Raw genomic sequence first — 8,521 nt, forward strand, 5'->3', positions numbered from 1 at the left:
ACATAAAGGAAAAATAACATGGTGAGAGGAAGAATGACAGAGAGACCACAGCAGCCGCAGATGAATAGATGTATCTCACCTTCCAGATTCAGTTACACTGAGGCAAAAAAAAATGAGCACAATGGGCTCAATATATGTGACATCAAACAAACCTTCAGATAATAGGTCCAAAATGCTGCAGGTCCGTACAGAACCTCGGGCTGGCTCTGTGGGCGAGGACAATGCCAGCGTGAGTCTGTCCAGGATACAGTGACGTCTCATGTTGCCCCTAAAAAATCCCCCATTTGAGACAAAAACGTTTGTCAAAGCCCCTCCTGGGAAAGGCATGGAAACCCCAAAAAATACCCCCGTGGTCAGACAGAAATAGTACATAAAAATGATTCCAAGTCACAAGTCAGGAAATAAACTTTTGATTTATGAGATAAAAAGTCAGAAGTTTTTAATTTTTTTTTTATCATTTCTCATTTAACCATTTTGAACACTGACTTTTTGTTATAATTTCCACTTTTTGTCTCATAGTTTCAAACATTTAACTCATAATTATGACTTAATCTCATGATTTAAGTCCCACCCCTCTCTACTCTGTGCTCCAATAGCAATTGAGCAAATTTGATACTACCTTGGTCAACATTTCCTCTTCTTGTAAAAGTGTTATATAGGATCACATCTTAAGTTAGCTAGTGCTAAGTAACTAGTTAATGTTAACAAAACACTTGTTAACCAGCTAGCTAATGATTGATGTCAATTAGCTAGGCACTTAGCTAGCCTATTGATAAAATTAGTTAACTACTTTACACTTTCATCTCATTCTTTCTATTTTAAACGCATAATTATAACTTTTATCACATAATTTTGTCTTTATCTCATAATCGACCCTGCCTAAGTCCCACCCCTTTCTGCTCTGTGCTCCAATAGTAATTGAACAAATTTGGTGTTAATTTAGTCACTTTCTCCTTTTCCTCTAAAAGCGACAGGGGTCATATCATAAGTTAGCTAATGCTAGCACAACAGTAGAACCTTAGAGCTAGCATATTGTTAAAAGTCGTTAATTAAAGAAATGAATATATATGTCTTTTATTGGTCCAGCATATACGTATTTGGTACTACTGCACCCTGGTCAACTTTAAACTTTTCCTGCAAATACAACATAAAGGCTCACATCTTAAGTTAGCTAATGTTAGCAAAATGGACGCTAACCAGCTGGCTAATGTTAGCAAAAAGGTACTTAACTAGCTAACTAATGATTGGTGCCGATTAGCTAGCTAGTTGACAACATTTTGCCAAAAACTGGCTAATTATTTTACAATATATATGAATATATGTGTCTTACTGGTCTCCAGCAGCATCTTCAAAATCTCTCTTAGCACATAACCTACAGGAAACAGCAAAGAAAACGATGAATAAGGTACCAAACTTGTTAAACTGTTGTTGGAGCACAGGGCGAAAAGTGGCAGGACTTAGAAAGGGTCAGTTTTCTTTTTATAATACTTTTGAGATTTTAGCTCACAGTTACTAAATTTCTTTTTATCATTTCCACATTTATCTCACCGATTAGACTTTTTAACTTTCAAATTATGACTTTCTATCTCAATCTTGACCTTTTAAAGTCATTATCTCATAATGACCTACCACGGGGATATTTTTTTTCTTTTACTTGCGGCAGTGGGCTCCTGTAGAAAGGTGGATTCACATGGCCTTTGCAGATAAGTCTTCGCTGTTCAAAAGAAGGAACTGACAGTTCAAAAGAATGCAATGACAGATGTGGAGGAGCCTTTGCTCGGTGACACGCACATGGAGATAATGACAAATGAGTCAAATACCGAGCATGTGTCATAAAGAAGTCATACAGTGTAATTTTGATCACCCTCTAACACACTAACATGCTGTTGTTTTGATATCTAAGCGTGGACATGGATGTTTGGAAATAAAACACAGCTCTGTTGTGGAAAACTACAGGCCGGGAGACATTAGATAAATGGGAGAACGAGTCCACCTAGTGGTTAATTGAGGGGATCATCTAATTGATCAAAGCCAGCGGTTTTTCAGTTGGGGTGATATTTCAAAGAGGGAAGACATTTAACATGACATTTTAATCTGCCCTATTCTGCAAGGACGATTAATTATGTTTTGACCTAATTCTTGTCTGACCTTTATTTTAGCATTCAGCCAGCGGTTCATTAAATCTACAACCACTCAGGCTGCATTTGATATGTTAATAACTTGTTTGTTTTCCATGTGCTCCTTCAATAAACATAAAACATGGCGGGATTCTCTCGGGGATGAAAGAGAAAGGGAATATTTCACAGCTTGTATTCGTTGGTTATTAGCTGACAGAGAACTTAAAAGGGCAAGAGTGCAAAATAAATAGATGTTTTGTTCTCTGTTCTGCACACGGAGACGGTTCGGATCAATTCAAAGATGCAGAAAGCTGGTGGGAGAGTCAAAGGACTCTTTCATCCCACTGCCATGACCATTGATGTTTCTGCTCCTTCATCTCCACCCACCCACGTCGCTCCACCTCTCTCAACACGGTCCGTTTTACCCCGCTGACCCAGCCTGCTGAAGAACAACAAACTCCCCAATAAAACACAGGATGAGGATTAATTTTAGCCCCTTTAGTGTAAATGCATCATGGGAACTGAGACGGTACGTTTGTCAGAGAGGGTGATTTATTTTTCCTCTTACCTGTGGTGCTATTTATCCATCTATAAGGATAATTCTTAATTAATTATGTTTCATAGACTACACTCTAAGAAGTAGCTGTTCTTTCTGATGGGCTGTGGTTCTACTCAGAACAATTTGCTTCTGAAGAACCCTTTTTTGGAAGAAAGAGTTTGTCAAGTTTTCATCTTTTTTTAGTAGAAAGAGTTCTCCAAGGATTGTTGAGATCCTTGCACCATACAGGGATTCTTTGTAGAACTTTTCACAGGGGTTCTAGGTGATGCCTTTCACAGATGGTTCTAGATATAATCCTCTATCTTGAGACCTAGGTCAAACTCTTCAAAAGGGTTCCAAGTGAACTTTTATAAAAAGTTCTAACAAGAATAAAAAATGAGTCTCTACAGACACAAGCTGAAGAATGCTCTGGTTCTAGTGAGAACCTTTATTTCTAAGGGTGTATGCAACGCTGTCAGAGAACATGCAACATGTCGCCGTGGAAATAAAACTTTGATAGAGGGGGAAAAATGCATTTGGTGTTGTTTGGTTTGTGCATTTTTTAATTAATTGATTAATCAATCGATTGATGCATGCATTTCTCTGTGCAGCGGAAGAAGTTCGGAAGACAGAAAATAGTTCTTACATGAAACTGCTCACAACAAGGTCCGTGAATTGAGTGACCGGGTCGTGATTTCTGTAAAGAGACACTGTCATTGACTTTTTCAAATGTGTTCTTTTAGCACTTTGATCACCACAGGCTGCGTGCCATTTAGTTCTATTATAATAGAGAGCAGGCAGACAGATGATATCTCCAAAACTCTGCAACTCACACCAAAACTTTCTTAGATGGATAAACAGCACTACAGGTAAGAGGAGAAATATGTTTTTAATTTTGCGGCGAACTGTTCCTTTAAGTGATGGAGGCGATTTAAACATCGTCTGATGAAAGCTGAAAACATTCCATAATGGACATTGATTTGAACCTGAGTGCGATTTGCTTGTTGTTAATGTTTTTTTTTTTTTATTTTCTCTTGCCTGTGTGTTACCTTCCCCGAGGCAACTGGTTTTGTTGTGATAACTGCAAAAACAGGCTTTAAGTAAAACATTTGTAATTGTCTCTTGTGAAAACCTCTGGCTGCCAATAAAAAGCAAAAGAAAAGAACAGAAAACTGAAAACATTCAACCTTTTTACCCATTATGGATTAAGATGTTTTTTTTTAAGTAGGCTACTTGTTCAGGTATAATTTGAAACACTGATTGAAATGTTTCACTCTGTATTTATGGCTATAAATATTTTTCTTACTGGAGAAAAAGATGAATGCAGTTTTTCAGTTCAAAATTGTAATCAGTTTTTTATTTTTTATTTGATTATTCCTCTCAAAACTGGGGGAGACTCATGATAATTTTCTGTAGAGTTCATAATTAATGATCTCATATCACTGTGGAGGTTGATTCTTGTTTGATTCATAAAGGCAGAGACATTTTGGTATATTTTAGTGTGATTTAGTCCTCTACATGACTAATTTTTTACGCTGCAACACAAAAGAGTGCCAAGGATTTTGTTATAGTCACTCTGGCAAAGCTGTTGTTTAGACATTTGCTGCTATAGTTTAGGGGTTATCTTTACTTATATACTTTATTCTGCATATAACCACATTCTATGGACCACATGAGACTGATTTACACGTTGAATTGGCTCGGTGGCAATGCCAACGTAAAAAAAAAAACTGTGCTGCTCAGCTGTCCACTCGTTTATTTAGTCAGCAGGACCCTTCACAATAAAATTCCACTTCCTGTTCATTTGTTACAGGTCTACAGAAGGTGCAAAGGATGACAATATGAGGTCAAAATACACAGGAATGAAGTCATATAAACTATTCAACAATATTCCTAGACCTTATATTTAAATATTCCCTGCACCCTAAAGCTAATAAACAGCTGTATGTCTTAAGGAAACTTAAGAAGGTACGATTTCTGTGCCATGTTCTTGCTGACCTCTACCAAGGAGTAAATGAAAGCATCCTGACAGGAAACATCATAAACTGACATCATAGGTCATTAAAACTGCCCAGAACATCACTGGTACCCGTCTACCGAGCATCAGTTATATCGTGTCAAGAGATACAAGTATCCGCTGCTGTACCACCAGACTGAACATCTCATTTTACAATCTCGTAAATGAAACATAAATCACCTTTGTACCCTTGTAAACATTGCTACATATTGATGTGTTTTAACATGATTTTGTCCTCTCCATTATTATTTTTTTTAACTCTGCAACACACAAGAGTGCCAAGATAGATAGATAGATAGATAGATAGATAGATAGTATATTATATTATTTATATTGTTGGACATATTATTTATGTCCAGACTTCTTTCTTTGCTTGTGTTGTGACCCTAATGTCATCACACATGGCAGCTCTGTTATTTTGCAGATTTAATGAATGTTTATTATTTAATGACAAAGTTAACACGTGTTAATGAACTCATGAACTGTTTAAAATGATGTGAAGACTCACTGGTTAAATGAATGCTGACAGTCTTACTGTAAAGTGAAAAAAAAAGGCTTACTGGAGATTTTCATGGTGGACTTTTGTGCATTGGTGCTGGACTTTGTTTGAAAAGTCAACCTTTTACAGCAAACAAAGGCTGACATTTGCTTTGCAAACCAAACATCGCCTTCATTGGCTCTTTGCTGTCTTCTCTGCCTTTTGCCTTCAAAACCACCTATCAGTGGACTACAGAGTGAGAGCACATCTCTTTTCTTTTGTTGTTTTTCACAGAAAATAAAACACATAAATCGATGTCATAACTTTAATAACAAAGCAGGAATTACTTTTATATAATGGTCAGTTTCCAATGACTTCTTTCTGTTGTGTGATACTTCCCATCATCATCTGAGAAATGTTGTTTACATGCAATAACTGGTGGTGAGTAATTAAATTACAGTATCCAAGGAAAGATTTATGTTCTCCATTGTGTCATTCATACTGACACTAAATGACAACACAGAGCATAATAAAATGCAATCAATGCTTTAAAGAGAATAAGTTGTGAAAAACAGCACAGCAAGTTTTTTCTTTAACATCCTGCCAGAACTTCTTCCTCAGACTTGTCAGTCTCTTTCGAACCCTCGGGGCAGAGAAAGCTGCAAGAGGATATTAAAAAAAAGTTGTTATGAAACAGGATGAGAGGAGGGAAAGAAAATATTTCACAAGTTAGGCAACAGTTTATCCCATTGCATTAACCTGCAGTTAAAAAAAATGTGGCAATAATATTCTTACATTAGTATGGAAGCTGGTTTCTGCTAATGTGATGAAAAAAGGAAGCTCCTGTGAGTCATTATAATGAGAAACCTCTAAATAATTACTTACAATCTAAAATAATCAGTTAATATCTCAAAATAATATAAAACTTTCTCAAAATGATGGCTTATCTTAAAATAATGACTTATCTTGAAGTAAAGCCTTAGTATCTTAAAATAATCTTAAATAATGACTTATCTTGAAGTAAGCACTTACTATCTTCAAGTAATGACTTGGGATCTCAAAAGAATGACTTGTAGTATCTTAAAGTAATGACTTAGCATTTTTTGTAGAAAAAAATACATTAAAAAGTACAGAATTTATAATTAGGGAGGGAAAACCTCACTGCTATCTTCCTTTAACAATACCTCTCTGCACACATTGCATAAAGAAATGTTCCTCTAGACATCTTATTGCCTCTCTAACAATAACAGCTGAGCTTGTAGGGAGATGTGAATGTGCACGAATTCCCTCATGATCCTGCAGCCTATTTAAACCCACTCTGTTAACCTTTACATTCAGAGACTCGAAAGATGTCAAATGTCAGACGTTTTTTTTTTTCACCCTCATACCTCTGAACTGGGACACTTCTTAAAATACTGCGCTCCTCAGAGAAATGTACCAGAACATTCAGTGTCTACGTAACTCTCAGGTTCCCTCCCTGCCTTCCTGCATTTCCTTTATCTCTCTGACTTTGTCTCACACTCAGCCATGTGAGACAAAGATGTCAAACAAGTGTAAAGCTTCACACTATTTAAAATAGCTTTCAGATGTTGTTTTAATCATACTGGGGCTCACGGAGCAAGTCGTTTATTGTTTGTCCTAGATGCTGTGTGAGGGAAAAAAAAATAGATCTATTGCATATTCTAGTCCACCTTATCTTAAAAGTTTGGATTCATATCAACATTCAGGCATATTCTGCCTAAATTCAAACCTTTGGTAGGTCGTGTTGTATTTTTTTCCCCTGAAAATCTGCCACTAAGACTCACCATTCCTTTGTGCCTTGCTCACATCCACTCTATCATATTATTTATTATTATATCAGGCGTTTTGGGGTGACGTGGCAGGAGCCAATCAGCACCACGGAGAGCTCCTGCATCCATCCGTCGTCATGGGCAACGCCCCGGTAGTGGCTGGTATATTTATGAGTAGCATGGCACTTAACGTCATTTGATTTTGATGTGGAATTTTTGAATAATAAATAAGTGAATATCATTTACGACAGGTTTATGTATATATTGGCTCAGCTCAGGTCCTCGGTTCTGATGATTTGAGTCACGTTCGTTGCCTTTGGAAGGAAAAGGTTGAGTGTAAAAGGGAACCCCAAACACGCGAAAGATCTCGCGAGAGTGACAAACCAAACAATGATCTTTTCCTAATCCTAACTAAGTGTTTTCTGTCCCCAAACACACCCAGATCTTGACCACAACATTGTCACGTTATAAAATATAATTAGTTTGTAAAAGATGCACAATGAAGAAACTACGTGTACAAATCTCGCGGGAGTTTTGCAAATCAAGGGTTTCCTTATTGACATGACCCATGGAAAAGCTCGTGTACATGCACTAATAGGGCTCGTATCCAAAAGGCAACCCTAGACGTGTGAAACTATCGCGAGATTTGTACGCATTGTCTCTATATTGTACATGTTGTACAAAAAATTATATTTCATTATATCCGATAAGGTTGTGGTTATGATATGCGTGGGTTTATGGACAGAAAACACACAGGGTCAGGCTAAAGAAAAGATCAGAGCTTGGATAAAAAATGATCACTCTCGCGAGATCTCTCACACTATGGGGTTCCCTTCTAGACACGACAACTAATAAGCTAGCAGCCACACGTAATGGTTCTTGTCTGTCGCTTAGCAACGACGTTGTTTGGCTGCTGGTCAACAGGCAACTGTTGGAGGTAAAAGAATAAAATTAAATCTTTAAATCCACGTTATAAAAAGGCTTCATTTTGGCTAAGCACGAGAAAGTGTATAAAGATACTTGTGTGTTGATGGAGATTAGTATTAATAGTAAGCTATAGCCTGATATTGATCGAATTTCGCCGTAGTTACGCTGATACGTAGCAATTTTTATGCGACTAAGCACGTTTTCTGCGCAAACGCCACAGACCTCTCTTTTGTTCCCCGTTTTTATGATGTGTCATCAGCAGATGATCAATGTTTTACTTACTTTAGTCATTTTTTTTGTCCACGAGTCTAAATTTATTAATATCCCACCCATCTTTATTTGCTACTGTAATGAAATTCAACTTTATATCAAGTCTCTTAAATGAATAAATTCGAAATGTGTCAAAGACCCCTGTAGACTAATTGGAAATTAATAAATGTTTTTAAAACAATTGTTTAATCAATCTTTATTTATGATTTTTTAATGTATTTTATTTTATCTTATTTTACGTTTTATGATGGTTAAATTATCGTTAGTTTACGTTTTATTATGCTTAATTTGTGTTATTTTGTGTCTTTTTTGTTGTCTGTGTTTTGTATCTCTTGTGCTGTCCGTTCACTTCACTTAAATCCTTTATATTTGCCTTAATGTTTG

Source organism: Lutjanus erythropterus, chromosome 16 (genome assembly GCF_056507025.1).
Source record: "Lutjanus erythropterus isolate fLutEry1 chromosome 16, fLutEry1.hap2, whole genome shotgun sequence".
Taxonomy (NCBI): Eukaryota; Metazoa; Chordata; class Actinopteri; order Lutjaniformes; family Lutjanidae; genus Lutjanus; species Lutjanus erythropterus.